Source organism: Gorilla gorilla, chromosome 9 (genome assembly GCF_029281585.2).
Source record: "Gorilla gorilla gorilla isolate KB3781 chromosome 9, NHGRI_mGorGor1-v2.1_pri, whole genome shotgun sequence".
Classification (NCBI taxonomy): Eukaryota; Metazoa; Chordata; class Mammalia; order Primates; family Hominidae; genus Gorilla; species Gorilla gorilla.
The window spans coordinates 96,962,221-96,980,556 of record NC_073233.2 but is presented as its reverse complement, the minus strand read 5'-3'; the positions used below and the strand labels follow the sequence as shown (position 1 = coordinate 96,980,556).

Sequence of the window (18,336 nt, the reverse complement as noted above, 5' to 3'; positions counted from 1 at the left end):
GGTTTAATTTGCTCAACTTTCCAAGTGTCCTGAGGCAAAAATTAAAAAGTCATTTTCTGAGACTTTCCTTCTTATTTAACATAGACTTTTAGTGCTCTAATTTTTCTCTGATTACTGCTTTAGCTGCATCTACAATTTTTGTAATGCCATGTTTTTATTTTTGTTCACTTAAAAATACTTTCTAATCTCTATTTTTTTATTTTTCTTCAAACCATGTGTAAGTGTGCAATTTAGTTTCCAAGTATTTGGTAATTTTCCAGCTGTCTTTCTATTATTGATTATGGTTTAATTTCATTGTAGTCAGAATATACACATTTAATAAGGTTTGTTTAATGAACCAGAAGATGGTCTAATTTTGTAATGTTTCTTATGTACTTGTATGATACACATATTATGATGTTGGATGAAGAGTTGCATAAATATCAAATAAATCAGGTAAGTTGATAGTGAGGTTAAAGTTATATATATCTTTGCTAATTGTCTGTCTACTTGTTCTGTGAAATGTTGAAAGATATGCTCAAATACATTTTGAATTTATTCCTCCTTTTATTAGTATAAGATTATGCTTTCTGTCCTGTGAAGTTCTGCTATTAGATGCATTATTATCTTCTTGATGAATTAATTCTTTTTAATTATAAAATTATTCAGTTATTCTTTCTAATAATTTTTACTCTGAATTATACTGTGATATTAAGTTTGCCATTCTACCTTTCTTTTGATAGTGTTAGCATGATATAGTATTTCCTATCATTTGATTTGTCTTTATAATTAAGATGAATTTATTTTAGGCAGCACAGAGCCTTGATAACATTCAATCTGATTTTTCTGCTTTTTGATTGGTGTTTACATCATTTACATTTGATATGATTACAAATATAGTTTGGATTACATCTTCCATCTTGCTATTTATTCCCATTTGTCTCATTTTTACTTTATCAATATTTTTCTCATTTTCTGACTTATTTTAGATTAATTCAACATTTTTAACTATTTTGCTTTATCTTCTTTCTTAGTTTATTAGTTTTACCTATGTATTAATAAAATATGAATAGTTATTCTTTAGGATTTATAGTTCTTTTAGGATTTATAGCATACATTTTTAAATTATTTAGTGATATACTCTCTGTACAATGGTAACACCAGAGCACTTTATTCTGAAATTCTTTGTAATGTTGTTAATATAAATTTTATTTGTACATATTTCATAAACTCTATATAATACATTGTTATTGTTTTTGTATTGTCAATTATCTTCAAACATATTTTTAAAAGAGAAAATATATTCATTCACGTATTTGCCATCTATTATTTTTTTCTGTCTGAAGGACTTTCTTTAAAATTTGTTTTAGTGAAAACCTGTTGTTGAATTATTTCAACATTTTATATTTGAAAAACACTTTATTTTATCTTCATTTTTGTTAGACCTATTCATTGGTCACAGAATTCTTAGTTGACTGTTTTGTTTGTTTCCAGAAGTTTCAGGATACTGCCTCATTGTCTTCTGACAAGCCTTGTTTCTAACAATAAATAATTTCCTTGTCATTTTTACCTCTGATTCTCTGCACAAAATATCTCTGTTTTATCTCTGGATACCCTTAATATTTCTCTTTACCAATTTTTAATCAATTTCATTATGATGTGTATTGGCAATTATTTTTTCATGTATTTTAATGCCTTTCTATGGCCCCAGTTATGCATAATATGAGGCAGAGTTAGTTTTTTTCCATAACTCTCTGATGCTATGATTTTTTAACTACTTTTACCTATGTGTTTCATTTTAGACAGTTTCTTTTATTATGCATCAATTTCACCAATATTTTTTCCCAGTGTGTCTATTCTGCTCCTTACCCTCTTTAGGATAGTTTTCATCTCATTCAATTAGTTTTTATCTCTGGAAATTCAATTTTGCATTTTTCTGTCTTCTATGCTTCTCTTTAAAGTGGTCATGGTTTTGCCTACTTTCTTTACCATATGGAATGTATTTTAACTCTTTTATGTTCTTGTTTACTAATTGTCACCTGCGTCTTTTTGTTTTTTATTGATTTATTTTTCTCCTTATTAGTGGTCATATATTTTCTGCTTCCTTCACATCTGTCAATATTTTATTAGATGTCAGGCATTGTGAACTTTAGCTTGATGAGTACTAGGTATTAGTTTCCTTAAATATTCTTGAGCTTTATTCTGTGGTTCTGTGGTGCAGTTCAATTTCTTAGGATCAGCTTTTTCCTTTGAAGCCTGCTTTCTTAGCTTTCTTAAGTTGGTCTGGAACAGTGCCGTTTTTTTCCACCCTATTCAGGTGATAGCCTCCTGAGTCCTCTACCTGATGCTTCATGAATTATGGTGACATTTTTCACCCTGTTTAGTGGGAACACAAACTGTTTCTGGCCATTTGTGAGCTTCACAGCTTCTTCCTCTCGCCTCTTTGTGGTGTTTCTTTCCTTGGTCTTGATTAATTCATCACACTCATGCACAGCCATTACTCAGTGGAAGATTCACGTGGAACTCTATATAGATCTCGCCTGCTTTTTATGTAGGCTGTAGTGAATTCTTGTAATTTTATGTCACCTTGGTATCCATTTTGAATATATGTTTAACTTTCTCATACCAGAAGCAAGGCTTAGCTACTCTTAACACAACTTACACTTTTCTGCTTCCTCCCAGTTTTTCATTATAAAAGACAGATATGTGCCTTATACAACTACAGCTGGTGATCACCTCCCTGTGGGATTTAGAGATACATTCTACTTGACTTGCCCTACTGACTCCCACACTCCACATGGACTGCATAGATATCTCTTAACGATTACCTCTTAGTCACAGTATGGCCCCACTGAATGCTTGTTTTAAACCCATGAATTAGAACTCTCCACAGGAAAGTTCCTTGGATAACACCCCGGATCCCTGTAAAGGCCTTGGCCCATAGGTCCGTCTGTCTCTCCGGCTCCTCACTTTCAGGTTGAACACATGTCCCCTGCGATCTTTCCATTGGCCCTTGTTGGTACTTCTCTTTTGATGACCTGTAAATAATAAATGGCTTCTGTTATTTTATGTGTTTTTGTTCTGTTGACTCCTCTGTGTCTCACCTGACTTACCCACATGGACCTAACTTTTCTCCTGGTCAAGGCTCTCCTTAAGAGTAGATATGATGGTAGAAATAAACTGGACAAGGGTAAGAAAAGATATACACGGGTATATGTGAGTATAAACAACACATTTTGAGAGGAACACCTGGTCATGGGTCAGATACTTAGGCATTAGGTTATTCGCCAGGATAAAAAAAGTATCCCCCAAAAGGCAAACTGCAAACATTCAAAACCACATCCCTTGGATCCCCATGAGAGTAAAGCTGCTGATTATAGTCACGATCCAGAAAAACACCTCGAGGCCAAATTAGAGCAAACAACGTAGTTCCCTCCACTGTATGCCACTCTCTGCTCTGGTACCTGACCCCAAAATTGTAGCCACCACAACCTCTTCATATTGCAATCCTGTCACTTTGATAGAGAGAAAGAGTGCCAGGCTTTCTCAGGACTCCAATTCCCATGCTAAAACCTGGACATTATCCAGAAAGCAACCTGGCATAATAGTAGGGCTCACCTTGAAATTTCCCATATCTTGGTAATTACTTGTCCTAAATAGTGGTTGTGAAATAACTGAAAACTATTTTTGCATATATTACGCCCATTTTTTAAGTTCAACAACTTAAGATGAAAAGGAAAACCAGTCCCTATTATTCTATAATGGTTGTAAATGAAAAGTTAGCTGTATGGTTTAAACTAAGTTTCTCAAATTTTCATCGCTCTATTTTCTGGAAGTGTAAAATGAGGGATATTATCATTACCTTACAGTGTTATGGTAAGGATTAAATAATATTGACCTTGATACAGACATGGTACAATGTCTCTACTTTTTAAGAGTTTTATCAAATTGTTAGTTTCTCTCTTCCACTCATTCTCCTTAATCAAAAATAAATTCCATAATTTGAATATGCACTTTAGCCCATAAGGTAACATAATTTCTTATTTTATGAGGAAGAAATAGAGGATAATCTATCCCCTTAAAAGAATTGTCTGAAATGTGTTACAGCAGAAAATACTTTTTACTATGTTTTATCAGATTAGACTCGCAGCTCCCGCCCTTCCCCCTCCAAATTTTATAGAAATCAAACAGAATTAACCTGCTGAATTAATTACCTGTGTTTTCCACAACAGATATAAAACCGCTTCTTTCACATATGAAAGCACTGAAGGTAGAGACTGTGACTATACCCACGCATAGTTGCCAGCCTCTAAGATGGACCTCATAGATCTTCCTTCTGATGCTCATTCCTTTGCTTTGTTGCCTCCAAAAATATATCAGGGCTGGTCTGTGTGTCCAATAGAATAAAGTAGAAACAAAGAAATGCCAGCTTGTGATTCTGGAGACCTTTCTAAAATAACTTACTCTGGGAAAAGCCAACTGCCATTGTATGAGCAGTCATATGGAGAGGTCCATGTCACAGGGAGCTGAGGCCTCCCACCAACTGCCATGCAAGTGACTTGGATTGGCTCCTCCAGCCCCAGTCAACCTTCCGGATGACTACAGCTTCAGCATATATTTGGCTGCAACCTTCTGAGTGATCTTGAGCCAGAATCACTAGCTACACTACTCAGTTTCCTAATATTTAGAAATTATGTTAGATATTAAATGTTTAATCACTGAATTTTGGAGTAATACTTTATGCAGGCTAGATAAGTAATACTGATTCTGCTACTGCAATGTGGGTATGCTATCATAACAAATATCTAAAAACTTGAAAACTAGGAAGTGGTTACAAGCTGAAATGATATTAAGAAGAGTGTTCATTGAAATGTTGAGCATGTGTTCTTTTTTTTCCTGCTACTTATAGTAAATGAGAAATGAGAGAAGTAAATAAAACGAAAGGCTAATATATGTGTAAAAAGTTGAGATTTCATAGTTTTAAATTTTTAAGCTTCCACAGGTAGCAAAAGATTTTAAAATTAAGACATGGCCTCTGAACAAAGAGCAAGGAAAACAAGGTCCAAAGATGCAGTAAATACCATGTTTAAAAATTATGTTTATCTTAGATAATTTGAAGATGGTACTTCCACATACACCATTCTGTCAGGTAAAAGTCCTTCCAGACAGACTGGGCTTCTAGGAGTGTTATCTGTAGAGATCCAAGGTAAAGAAGGGCTTATTTTGGAGAAATTTGTGGGTGTGGATTTTACCTAACGGAATGAACTGCAAGAAGATTCACAAGAGATTTAAAAAGTTTTTAAGATAATATATCAATAGAAACAGTGCCAGCTTGGATGAAAAGGGACAGAAGGAGTACAAAATGAAAGGCCTTTGGGCCTGCCAAATTTCTCCTAGCAGGAAATAGGCTGAAAGGACTACTTACCTGGAAATACATACTACATCTCCTATAAAAGGAAGAGTGGTTCAGTGGAAACAAGAATCCAGAAGGGAAAGCCAAGGGCTATGACTTCTGGGCAGAAGCAAACTGAGACTTAATCAAAGAACTTGCTACATTTTCCCAGTTGGATCTCAGAATTGCTAGAAACCAAGACTAGTATGTGCCACTCATTTCTCTCTTTTATTGAAAACGAATTGTAAATGTATATAGAAGTGTGTGTTTCACATGTGGGAGGTATGCATATCATTACAGCCACAGGGCACACTGTGGTAATAATCCTGTAAGATACCCCCAACTAATCCCCACCTCCTAGTACTCATGTCCTTGTGTATTTCTGTCCCACATTCTATTATGGAAGGTCTGTGTGTCTGATAGAATAAAACAGAAGAGATAGGGTGACACTTTGGAATCTATAGGACATAAAAGATATTGAAAATTCTCTCTCTCTCTCTCTCTTTCTCTCATTATAAACCTATACAATTGATATTTGAATCACATTCTGTAGCCCATGTCAACCCTCCAGATGATTGCAGCCCCAGCTGACAGCTTGACTGCCACCTTGTGTGAGACCTTGAGTTCAAACCCTTCACAAATCTGCTCCAGGATCCCTGATTCTCATAAACTATTAATATGAATAAAATGTTGATTTAAGCTGATAAGTGTTGGGGGTATTCTACTCATCAAAAATAGATAACTAATACACCACATGTCCAGAATAATGGTATGTGGTGAAACTGATCTGAGCATCACCCTGTCTTATTGTCTCACCTGATAAAAATTGAAGTGGAAGGCCGAGAGTATGGCTCACACCTGTAATCCCATCACTTTGGGAGGTAGAGGTGGGTGGATCACTTGAGGTTAGCAGTTCAAGACCAGCCTGACCAACATGGTGAAACCCCGTCTCTACTACAAATACAAAAATTAGCCGGGTGTGGTGGTGTGCGCTTGTGGTCCCAGCTACTTTCTGGGCAGGAGAATTGCCTGAACCTGGGAGGCGGGAGGTTGCAGTGAGTCAAGATCGTGCCACTGCACTCCAGACTGGGTGAGAGCCAGACTCTATCTCAAAAAAAAAAAAAAAAAAAAAAAAAGGTAGAATCCATATGATCGCTAAACAACAGTAGTATCTAGACATGGTTTCTGCTACTTAATTTTCCCTGAGCTCTTGTCTGCAGAAGGACTGAAAGCACCTTGAACTGGTATGTTGTACAATGACTTATTGAAAACTTACTGTGTTAACTTGGCTTTTACACTCCTTTGTTGCCATTCATACTTAGCACACATATGATTATTTACATTTCCCCAAAGTGTCACATTTTTTAACATCTTTATATCTAATTTTTCCTTCATCCTATTACCTCCTTGTCTATCTGATAACATTCTTATCCTCCTTCAAGATGTTGTTCACATAATTTCTATAATGCCTTCCATACCACCCTAATGAACATCAACTCCTTCCTTTGCCTGTTAATGTGCCTTGAATATGATTCTTCTTAATAGTTATATTGAAATATTTTTATATTCCCAGTGTCTTATACAGTGACATACACAGAATATGTTATTAAATACTTTATGGGTAAAGGAAATAATTAACAGATGAGACAGCACCGTGAAGACACCTGATGAATATTAGATATATAAGAATGGCTCTAGAGTAAGGAGATGTCATGTGCAACGAGATAGGGACAATTATTATTACATTGATTCTAAAAGGATCAGTACCTTATAAATTACAAATACTTCGTGTACCACAAAGACAGACTACTTACTTGTTTTATAGAATTCTCAGATTCAATTCTAAGAAGCTAGTGGGCAGGATCCATGTCCATTATTAAGCACCAGCATGCCATAGGTGTTTAGTAAATGTGTGCTGAGAAGTCATGAAGGGGGAAAAAAGGCTGTGTTTTTTACTTTATAGATTATTAGTGAGAACAGCTGAGTATAACAGTCATTGACTTACTGTATTCCTATTTATATTTCCAAAAATCATAAATTATGTTTAATGACTAGCGTATCTAGTCAAAAAAGAAGCCAAGCAATAGGACTTAGCCAAAGGAAATCCCAGCTTCAGCATACTTTTTAAAATGGCACTGAGAGAGTTTAGGTAGCAAGTAGCAGGACCAGAGGAGAGGGGTTTCAGCTGACTTCTCAACACACATTTACTAAACACCTGCGGCATGCTGGAGCTTAATAATGGACATGGATCCTGCCTACTAGGTTCTTAGAACTGAATCTGAGAAATAAGAAAGTGTGGTAAATGACTAATAGAATAAAGAATACAGTGCTGTAAAAGATGTGACAAATACATAGCAAATGAAAAGAGGGGAAAGGGAATTTGAAAGTGTGGTGGGTTATGAAGGGATTGATGTAGAAGGAGACACCTCAAATAGGCTCTAAAGGTTAGATGCATAACCATATATTCAAGCCCTTATCTACTGATTGTAAGAATCAGCATAGCACAGGATTAAAAACACCACATTTAGAGCCAGAAAGAACAGAGCTGCATTCTTGCTTTTCATTATTACTAATTATAGGACCTTGACTATATGACATTACTTTTCTGTGTCTCAATTTTATAATATGTAAAATGAGGATAGTAATAGTGCCATCTCATTTTATTATAAGAGTTATGTGAAAAACTATAGAAAAATATTACACAACCTGGCAAACAGGCAGCAACAAATGCATTGAAGTTATTATTATGGTTATTATTGTTGTGATTTTAGCTACCTGGAGACCCACAGAGATGAACTGATCCCTTTACTCATTCTTACTGCCATGAAAATATGATACTTGAAATTGGGGCAGCATTCAGGTCACCATGGGAAACAGCAAAGAGAACAATATAATGTTGGCTCAGCTTTCACTGAACCTTTCAACCACACTGGCAGCATCTTACTGCCAGACTGCTTGTTATGTGAGAGCTGTAATCCATGTATCTTAAGTCATCGTTTAACAGGTTTTCTTTACCTGCATCGCCAAACACTCCTAACTGATACATTAATAATCCAACAAGGCAATTTTAGAGTGAATAAGACATAGCAGGCACTGTAAGACATTATATGATTTTGATAGGTGGAAGTAATTTCATATTTGTTCTAGACGATAATATTTCAAAGACCCACTGGATCCCAGATTGAAAGGAAGCCAAGAACTTCATACACTCAAACTGAAAGCCCATACCTTTCATTCCCAAAATATCCATGACCATGACAGAATCTGGGTTTCCTCATTCATAAGATGAAAGTAAAGAATAAATACTTTATAGAACAGTTGTGAGGATTAAATACAATAGTCTATGAAAACTTTCTTTCATCATGCCTGGCAGTAGAAATCACTGAGGAATTGGTATCCATTTACATTATGAAAGCAGCATATTATCATTCCCTAGTGAATTTTCTTGAAAAAATTCTGTTATTTAATATGTAATAAATTAGTCTCTTCATTCGAAGCATACATTCTTCCTGGATAGGGTTCAAATGTAACCTTTATTTTTAGTCCTTTCTCCTCATCCCCAGTGCCACAACCAATCACAGCCCAACTCAGAGAACATACTTATTTTTTGTTTTGTTTTATAGAAACAAGATCTCACTATGCTGCCTGGGTTAGTCTGGAACTCCTGGCCTCAAATGATCCTCCCGCCTCAGCTCCCAAAGTTCTGGGATTACAGGTGTGAGACACCACAGCCAGTCACAGAGGACATGCTTATTGAAATGAACATTTTCAAACTAGCTGTAGGTACAGAACCATCATTATCTCTTTGCATATGGAGGCTGCTTCACACTTCCATTATATAGATGCAAATAACCTGAGCGTTGTTAAACAATTCTATAATACCAATTTGTCCTTGGAAGTCAACATTTCTAAAAGCTAAATAGGAAAGCCTCACCTAAGCTTTTCCTTGACATATGCATTTGGTTCCTGGGTATAATGAAGAGAAACTTGCAAACTGTGAGATAATTTCATTGAAATAGCTCATTTTGATTATAATTTAAGTGGTGATAATAAGGAAGCATCCTAAGCAATGGCTTTATTAGCATAATTTTTGGAAGTCTTGTTAACTCTATGTGACAGAGTTGAATATAAATCAATGAATAATTTAGAGATAAAAAGTTTCTGCTATAAATTATATTTCCAGGTTCTTGAAGTTATGAAGAACAATAATTAAGGTCACAGGCACTTGGATCAGATAGACCTAACTATTCCCAGCCTGATTCTATTTCCTGTGGGATTTTGAGAAAAAATTAAAATCTCTAAGCCTCATTGTTCATTTATACAGTGTTGATGATCATTGTATTTACTTAATAGAATTGTGATAATTAAAAATGTATGGAAAATGCATTAAATAAGGCTGGCATACAATAATTGCTCAATAAAAATTGACTAGTCATCTTGCGATTTTCAAGTATAATCTATATCTCAGTTAGGCTCTCCCTACTTCTTAATTTCTGCATTGCATTAGCTTGAACCCCACGTTCCATACTTGAGTTTCTCTCTGATATTGCTGACATTATGAGGAAGGTCAGTTCTCATAGTCATGTTTCAATTTGGATTTCAGGTCTGTCAAAGGATCATTCTTTGCTATTGTGGGAATTTCCCTTTATTACCTCCTGGTATTAATTCAGGTAAAACCAAATGTATCCCCCTAATTTTCTTATGTAACTAATTTAATCCTTATAAGACCCTATTGCCAAAGTAAGCACTAACGTTTACTTTTTTTTTTTTTTTTTAAACAACCCAAAACTCATTAATTCACTCTGCCAAACAACTGGGCCAATTCCACCTGGTCTGTATTCTTCCTCTACTTATCTGATAATAATGATACTAATGCTATCCACAACCTCCCTCCCCAACACAAATACATGAGAGAGCAGTGGGGACTGTGATTAAATGATAATGTTGATTTTTGCTTCCTTTTCTGCATTTTGAATAAAGAAAATGCAATTTTTGTATAAGTTTTTACTGCCTTATATATGCACAAGTTTGAGTTGCAGTTAAGCACCCATGTAAGACTAAAAGCACAGATTTCACCTTGCAAAGACCTGCTTTTGGCCTATTCTTAGGTTATAATTTAAGCAGACTGAATCGTTTTGCAAGGGGGGCCCATTTGTTCAAGGAAGACCATATTTATAGTCAAAATTCATGTGTTCTTGTTATGACTTCAGTATCCTTATCTGTCCAAAGATAGAACTAGTATTTTATCTGTACAATAGGGTACTTATGATGGATAAGTTAGAAAATCAATGTTAGCACACTTTGTAAATTATAAAACACAATACATGAGTTACACTAAATTGAATTGAGGCAACATGGCAGAAGAGAAGCAAACAAACAAACCTGGGCTCTGAAATGAAAAGACCTCAGTGGCTGACCCAAACAAGCCTTTTTACGTCCCTTTATTTCACTGCCTCTCAGAAATGAGGAAAATGATAATAATTAAAATAATACATTTTTACAGGTATCTTATAAAGGTTAAGAAAGATAAATGCTTTGTCTTATTTTGTTCATTTTTACAACATTGTCGGAAAGGAAAAAAAAAAAAACCTCAATCCTTATTCCTTTCTCTGTTTTATTTTTTCGGCTTTAGATGGTAAGAATATTGTGTGGCTTTTAAACCAGAATTCCTGTTAGTTTTGTTGTGAGAGAGATGCCGGCAAATCTGCTGCAGTTGACAGGTGGCAGTGTCCTGGCCCTGAGGAACACAAGGGACAAGGATGACCTCTGGGTTGGTTTGAACCAAGGGTCATGGGTGATGATCATTTTAAGAAACTACTGCTTCCCTCTAATACATTTTCAACTTTATCTGCTTGATATCACTGTTAGGGGACTGCTCAAAGCATTCAATATGTGGGAGGCTTCCTGCTAGGTATGCCTCACAGAGGAGGTATTATTATCTGGTTTCTGCAGAGCACAAGGTAGAAATAAAATTTGTCATCCTGCTGCCCTTTTAAGAAAGAAGAACTGTAATAATTCCCATTTGTGTTAATTACCTCATATAATAAACTGATTAATTTTTGCAATAAAAATTATTGAGTGTTTATAAGGTACCAGGTACTGTGCTAGTCCCTGGAATTGCAGCGATAAACCCCAGAGGTGGTCTTGGGTCCCACCTTCATGTTATTCCCAAATAAGGGAATGATCCGAGGCTTCAGTTTTACATACCCAGTTTAAGCAAGGGACTTGAGATTAATAAATGTTTACTTTGGAAAGAAAGAAAAGTACGGTCTGAATCTTGAGATCTCATGGTATGCTTAGAAGCCATTGTGTTCTTCATTGGGTGGAACTTAACAGGGGCTGAATGGGTAGGAATGACAGGAGAGGAACCTGAAGAATAGACAGAGGCCATAGTAGAGTAGACATTCATGTTATGGGATATACTTTAGGGATCTATATTATCTAAGGGCACTAGAATCGTCTCTGATACACTATACTCCCTATTTCTTCGAAGGCATGTGAAATTCAAGACCAGTCCCAGCTCTTATAAATAACATTCTTCTCAGGCCATTGCTTTAGCCAGTGAACTCACCTCTTGACTGACTATATTAGTCATTTGTTGGAAGACAACTTCATTCTTCAGTAGGGGAAGACCTAGGCCAGCAGCAGCTCTTACTCTGCAACCCTCTGCTACCCTCTTCTGGTGGTAGCCTGTCACTGCAATTAACCCTTCAAATCCAGGTGAATCTATTCTAAGTGTGGTTGGTAATGGCCAATTTAGGAAAAGTGACATGGGGCAGAAAACATAGCCAGACCCAGCTCCTGGCTCTAGAAAACCAAGTCCATTCACGGAATCTGACATCTTAAGGCTATGGCAAGAGACTTCATGTGGTGGGCCAGGCAAGCAGGCTGTATGAGGCCAGGGACATGCTAAATTACTGTCATGCTTCCAATAAGAGGGTAGGCATGTCAATAACAATGAAAATATTACTTTTCATTCAGCAATATTAGAAAGCACAAGCAGCAGCAGGTAAACCAGCACCTCCTCGTGTGGCCTTTCCTTGTCATCTTGCTTAAAATATCTTCAAATTTCTATGTCCATCCTTGTTTCCCTTTTCTCTTTAATGCATTTTTACCATCTAACATGCTATGTTTATTCAATTTTCTTAGTTGACTGTCTATATTATTAAAAACTAAGCTCCAGGAAAACATGTTTTGTTTGTTTTTTCTTTTGTCACTGCTATATCCTCGCTTATATTAGGACCTGACACCCACTAGTTGACCAATCAATACTTTTAGAATTAAGAGATATCAGTAGGAAACAACCCTCATCATGGGGCTGCAGGTTTGAGACAAAATCTGCATAGTAAAAATACAATGAGGTCTCCCAGTCCTGCTGCTTAGATAGTGAGGATCAGGAACAGGACAGTAGGTATGAATTGGGTTGCCAGAACTGAGCCCAAATATCATCAGAGTTTTGGAAAGTGTGATTGTTGGGTTTGGCTAAAGTTCTCAAATGTTAACAGAGCATAAGAATAACCTGGGAGGCTTATTTAGATGAAGATTCCTGAATTCCTACCTCCCCAAATTATAGTTCAGTGGGTCTGGATGGACGTTCAAAATCTGAATTCTTAAGCACCCTCAAAATAATACAGAAGGCCCTCTGATGACACTTTTAGGAAAATAAAACCCATCATAGTTCAAGGTTAAAATTGTTTTTGGAGGTTAAGGGAGATTGTGCAGGTGGGAATTTTGCTTGTGGAAAAAAAAAAAAAAGAATGGAGGCAGAAGGTGAAAACAAGTGAAGCCTAGGGGCGTCAGATGATCATTGCATGCCCAATTTCAATGCTTAATAAATTGTACTTTCTGCAATTATATTCTCAAAGATTAGATTTTAATATATAGCAAGTGATTCTGACACCAAAAGCACAGAAGTCATACCGTAGAAATGCTGGCATAAAGGGAAGGGAAGGGAAAATATCTTACTTTCTATTATGTATATGTGCCAGACACTGTGCCAAGAGAACTTTACAAAGAGGTGAATATTATTAACCTTATTTTACAGATGAAAAAACATGAGAATCACACATGATATACCACAGAATCACTGTGCCAAGACAACTTTACATGGAGGTAAATATTAACATTATTTTACAGATGAAAAAACATGAGCATCACACATAATATAACTCCCTGAGGTCACACTGATAAAATAGAGGTGAACTGTGACTCAGATAAAAGGACCCCTGAATCTATTCCCTTAGGTTATTCTATTACGTACAATGATTGTCCTGCAGCACATACATTAAGATTTGTTGAACAGATAAATGTGAGGATGATTTAGTGAACAAATGAATAAGTGATAGCATAGTGAGTGTTAAAATAGGTGAATGTGAGAAAGCTGATAGTGACCACGTGGTATCATTCTAAACCAAGACATTCATTTGAATCACTAATATAGTAATCTGATGTGATTAATCAATACTAGGTTTTATGCAATTCATATTTCTTCATTGACATATTTTGCAGATGAGGTCAAGTTTATTGATGTTCAATGTGCACAGAGTATATACTCTTTTAAATAATTTAGTTACATAAATTTGGCCAGCTGTATGAGGTTTTGTAACCCCTACCATAGTCAAGACATAGAATCTTCCCTGGTTTAATTTTGGAATTACTCTTCCCCAACCACTAGCTCTTACCAAAACAAAACAAAAAAAATCTGATTCTACCCTTATAATTTCAACTTTGTATCTTATCTTACAGATTCATCACTAATTATTTTAGGGTTTTGATGGTACTGCAAACATTTTTAAAATTTTAATTTAAAATTGTTCCTTGCTAGTACTGCAGCCTTGAAAGTGATTGCCATCCTAAATTTTGTGTGCTAAGCACCTCTTTTGACTTCTCTTAATAACACCATGGATAGTGTAAAAAAATACAACTACATTTTGCATGTAAACTTTCTGTTCTGTGATTTTGTTAAACTGATTAGTTCTAGTAGCTTTTGAGGGGTGTATTTTGTGGGAATTTTTACATAGACTATCATGACATCTATAAATACTCATTTATTCCTTTCAAATTCATATACATTGTCTTTATCTTGTCATATTGTTTTAGTAATGATCTATCTCCAGTACAATATTAAAGAGATTTTAGAAAGAAAAAATATTTTTGACTTGTTTCTGATTTTCAAGAGAGAAAACATTTAATTCTTCACTCTTACGTGAGTTTTTTCAAAGATACACTTTAATAGTTTGAGAAAATTCTCTTCAATTCTTACTGTCATGCAAGTTTTTATTACGAATAAATTTTGAATATTTGTCAAATATTTGTGTAGGTCAGTTGAGATAATTATTACTTTTTTGTATTTTGTTTATATACTTAATTAAATTACTCTCCAGTAATTTAGTCTCCACTGACATAATGCTGGATTTATAAAATTAAACTTGTTTAATAATGATATCTTACACTTTTGAAAATATATGGCTGGATTCAATTTGCAATGACATACCAGGCAAATATTAGCCAAATTATAATCAAATTGACTTCGGAATAAGAGACAAAGGTGGTTATGTGGTTATGATGGGTTAAATTCAATAAGAATATGTGATAATCCAAAATGGGTATGCGAAGAATAACAAGGTTCAAAATACAAAAAGAAATAGCTAATAGAATAAATAGAAAATACACAATTATATTTGTAGAGTTCTATGCTTCTCTCAAAATAATTGATAAAATAATTAGAAAAACATTTGTAAGGATATAGGAGATCTGCACTAAGCTATCAGCCAACTTGACCTAATTGTTATTTATAGAACATTATAGCCAACAAAACATATAAAGCATTATTTCACATGTGCACAGAACACATCAAGATATATATCCTGGACCTATAAAATATTAATAAAATGATTATAATCATGTATGCACATCAAGCACAATGGAACTAAACTGAAATAAAGGAAGAAATGAGAAAATCTTCAAATATTTGGAAATGTAAGTAACACATGGATAAGAAAGAAATCTCAAGGGAAATTTTAAAATATAAATGAAATAAGTGGAAAGAAAAGTACAATATATTAAAATGCTAGATATAACTTAAAGATAAATTTATAGCACTAAATATTAATATTAGAGGGGAATAAAGCAATGAATCAATGGTCTAAGCCTTCAACTTAAGGAACTAGAATAAGAAGAGTAAGCGCTAAATAAAGAGAGAAAAAATATAAGGGAATAAATTAATGAAATAGAAATCAGTACAATAAGAATAGGAAACTAAAAACAATCGAGAAAAGGTGACACTGAAAGCTGTTTCTTCAAAAAGATCAATAAAATTAATCTCTGTTCAAAAGGATCAATAAATACAAATTACTAATATTAGGAAAAAAAGACACTGCATATATTAAAGGTACAATATATTATATGAAAAGACAAAAAATCTAAATAGCCAAACAATTTTAATAATTTTTATTATAGTAAAACACATGACTGAATTCAACATTGCAACCATTTTTAAGTGTATAGTACAGCAGCGTTAACTATATGCACACTGTTGTGCAACATATTTCTAGAATTTATTTTTATTTTGCAAAACTGAAAATATATACCCATTGAACAACTCTTCCTTTCCCCTCCCCCAGCTTCTGGCGAACACCATTATACTTTCTGTTTTTAAGAGTTTTACTACGTTAGATATGTCTTGTAAATTGAAACAGGAAATATTTGTCTTTTGTGACTGGTTTATTTTGCTTGGCATAATGTTCTCAAGCTTTATTCCTGTTGTAGTATGTGACAGGATTTCCTTATTTTAATGCTGAATATTCCATTGTTGATGAACACTGAGACAACTTCCACCTCTTGGCTAATGTGAACACTGCAGAGTAAACATTGGTGTGAAAATATTTCTTCCAGACCCAGTTATTAATTATTTTGGGTACATACCCAGAAGTGAGATTGCTGGATTGTATGGTAGTTTTATTTTTAATTTTTTGAGGAACTTTTATACTGTTTTCCGAAGTGCTGTACCATTTTACATGCCTACCAGTACTATAAAAGAATCCAATTTCTCTGCATCCTTTTTGATCCTTGTTATTTTCTGGTTTCTGTTTCTGTTTTTTATAGTTACCATTCTAATTGGTATAAGGTGGTAACTCATTGTGGTTTTGATTTGCATTTCCCTGATGATTCGTGATGTTGAGCATCCTTTCCTATAGTGATTGGCCATTTCTACATCTTTGGATAAATTTATATTTAAGTCCTTTGCCTATTTTTCCATCAAGTTATTTGTTTTGTTGCTGTCATTGTTACTGAATTGTAGGTGTTGTTTTTATATTCTGAATATTAATGCCTTATCAGATATATGCTTTGTAAATATTTTTACAGATTCCATAGGCTGCTTTTTTAGTTAGCTGATTGTTTTCTTTTTGGTAGAGAAGTTTTAAAATTTGATGTAGTTCAGTTTGTTAATTTGTTCATTGTTGCTGTGCTTTTAATGTAATTTCCAAGAAATCATGCCAAGTCCAACGTAATAAAGTTTTTTCCTAAATTTTATTCTAGGAGTTTTATAGTTTCAAGTCTTATGTTTAGGTTTTTAATCCATTTTGAGTTAATTTTGGTACATTATATAAGGTAAGGGTTCAACTTCATTCTTTCATATGTAGATACCCAGTTTTCTGATACCATTTGAAAAAGAGACTCTCCTTTTCACATTGTGTAACCCTGGCATCCTTTTCAAAGATCAATTGACCATATATGTGTGGGTTTATTTTGGGGCTCTCTATTCTGTTCCATTGGTCTATATGTCAGTCTTTATAGCAGTACCACATTTTTGTTACTGTAGATTTATGATATGTTTTGAAACCAGAAAGTATGAGATCTCTAGCTTTGTTTTTCTTTCTCAAGATTGTATTGGGTATTTGGGGTCCTTGGAATTCTATCTGAATTTTAGGATTTCTATTCTAAGAAAAAGGTGCCATAGAGATTTTAATAGGAATTGTATTGAACCTGTAGATCACTTTGGGTAGTATGAATATTTTAACAATAATGATTATTCTAATTCATGAACATTTCATTGTATTTATTTACATCTTTAATTTTTTCATCAATATTTTGTAGTCTGTAGTGTGCAAGTCTTTCACCTTCTTGGTTAGTTTATTCCTAAGTAATTTACTCTTTTTGATACTATTGTGAACCAAATTGCTTTCTCAATATCCTTTTGTGAATTGTTCCTCATGAGTATATGAAATTGATTTTGTATCCTTCAACTTTGCTGAATTTATTAATTTTACTAAGTTTTTTGTGGAATCTTTAGTATTTTCTACAAGTAAGATTATTTCAACTATAAAGAGATATAATTTTGCTTTTTCCTTTCCAATTTGGATGGCTTTAATTTCATTTTCTTGCCTGATTGTTTCAGCTAGGACTTCCAGTACCATGTTGAACAGAAGTCACAAAAGTAGGTATTCTTGCCTTCTTTCTCATCTTGGAGCAATAGCTTTTTGTTTTAACTGTTGAAAATTATGTTAATTGTGGGTTTTTCCTATATGGCCTTTACTGAGAAAATTTCCTTCTATTTTTAGTTTTTTGAGTGTTTTTATTATGAAAGTATGCTGCACTTTGTAAAATGCTATTTTTTAACATCAGTAAGATGATCATGTGGTTCTTCCCCCCATTGTTATGTCTCTTTTTACAGTTTTTGTAACAGCCTATTTTATCTAATTTAAGCATTGTTGGTCCTGCTCACTTTTGGTCTCCATTTATTTGGAATATCTTTTTCCATCCCTTTACTTTCAGTCTACATGTATCTTCAAGGATAAAGTGAGTCTCCTATAAGCAGCATATAGTTGTGTCTTATTATATCCATTTAATCTATATCTTTTAATTGAAGAACTTAATCAATTTACTTCAATGTTATTATTGATCAGTAAAAACATATTCCTGCCATTTTGTTAATTATTTTCTGGTTCTTTCATAGATTATTTATT

General features: G+C 34.2%; 1 long non-coding RNA gene across 1 annotated transcript in view; it reads right to left on the bottom strand.

Moving 5' to 3' along the window:
• Positions 1–2,843: 2,843 nt before the first annotated feature.
• Positions 2,844–18,336, bottom strand: part of LOC129525591 (uncharacterized) — a 41,255-nt gene continuing 25,762 nt past the window's right edge. The window contains exon 5 of the long non-coding RNA XR_008669989.1: positions 2,844–3,017. This is a non-coding gene — a long non-coding RNA (uncharacterized lncRNA). The remainder of the gene's footprint in view (positions 3,018–18,336) is intronic.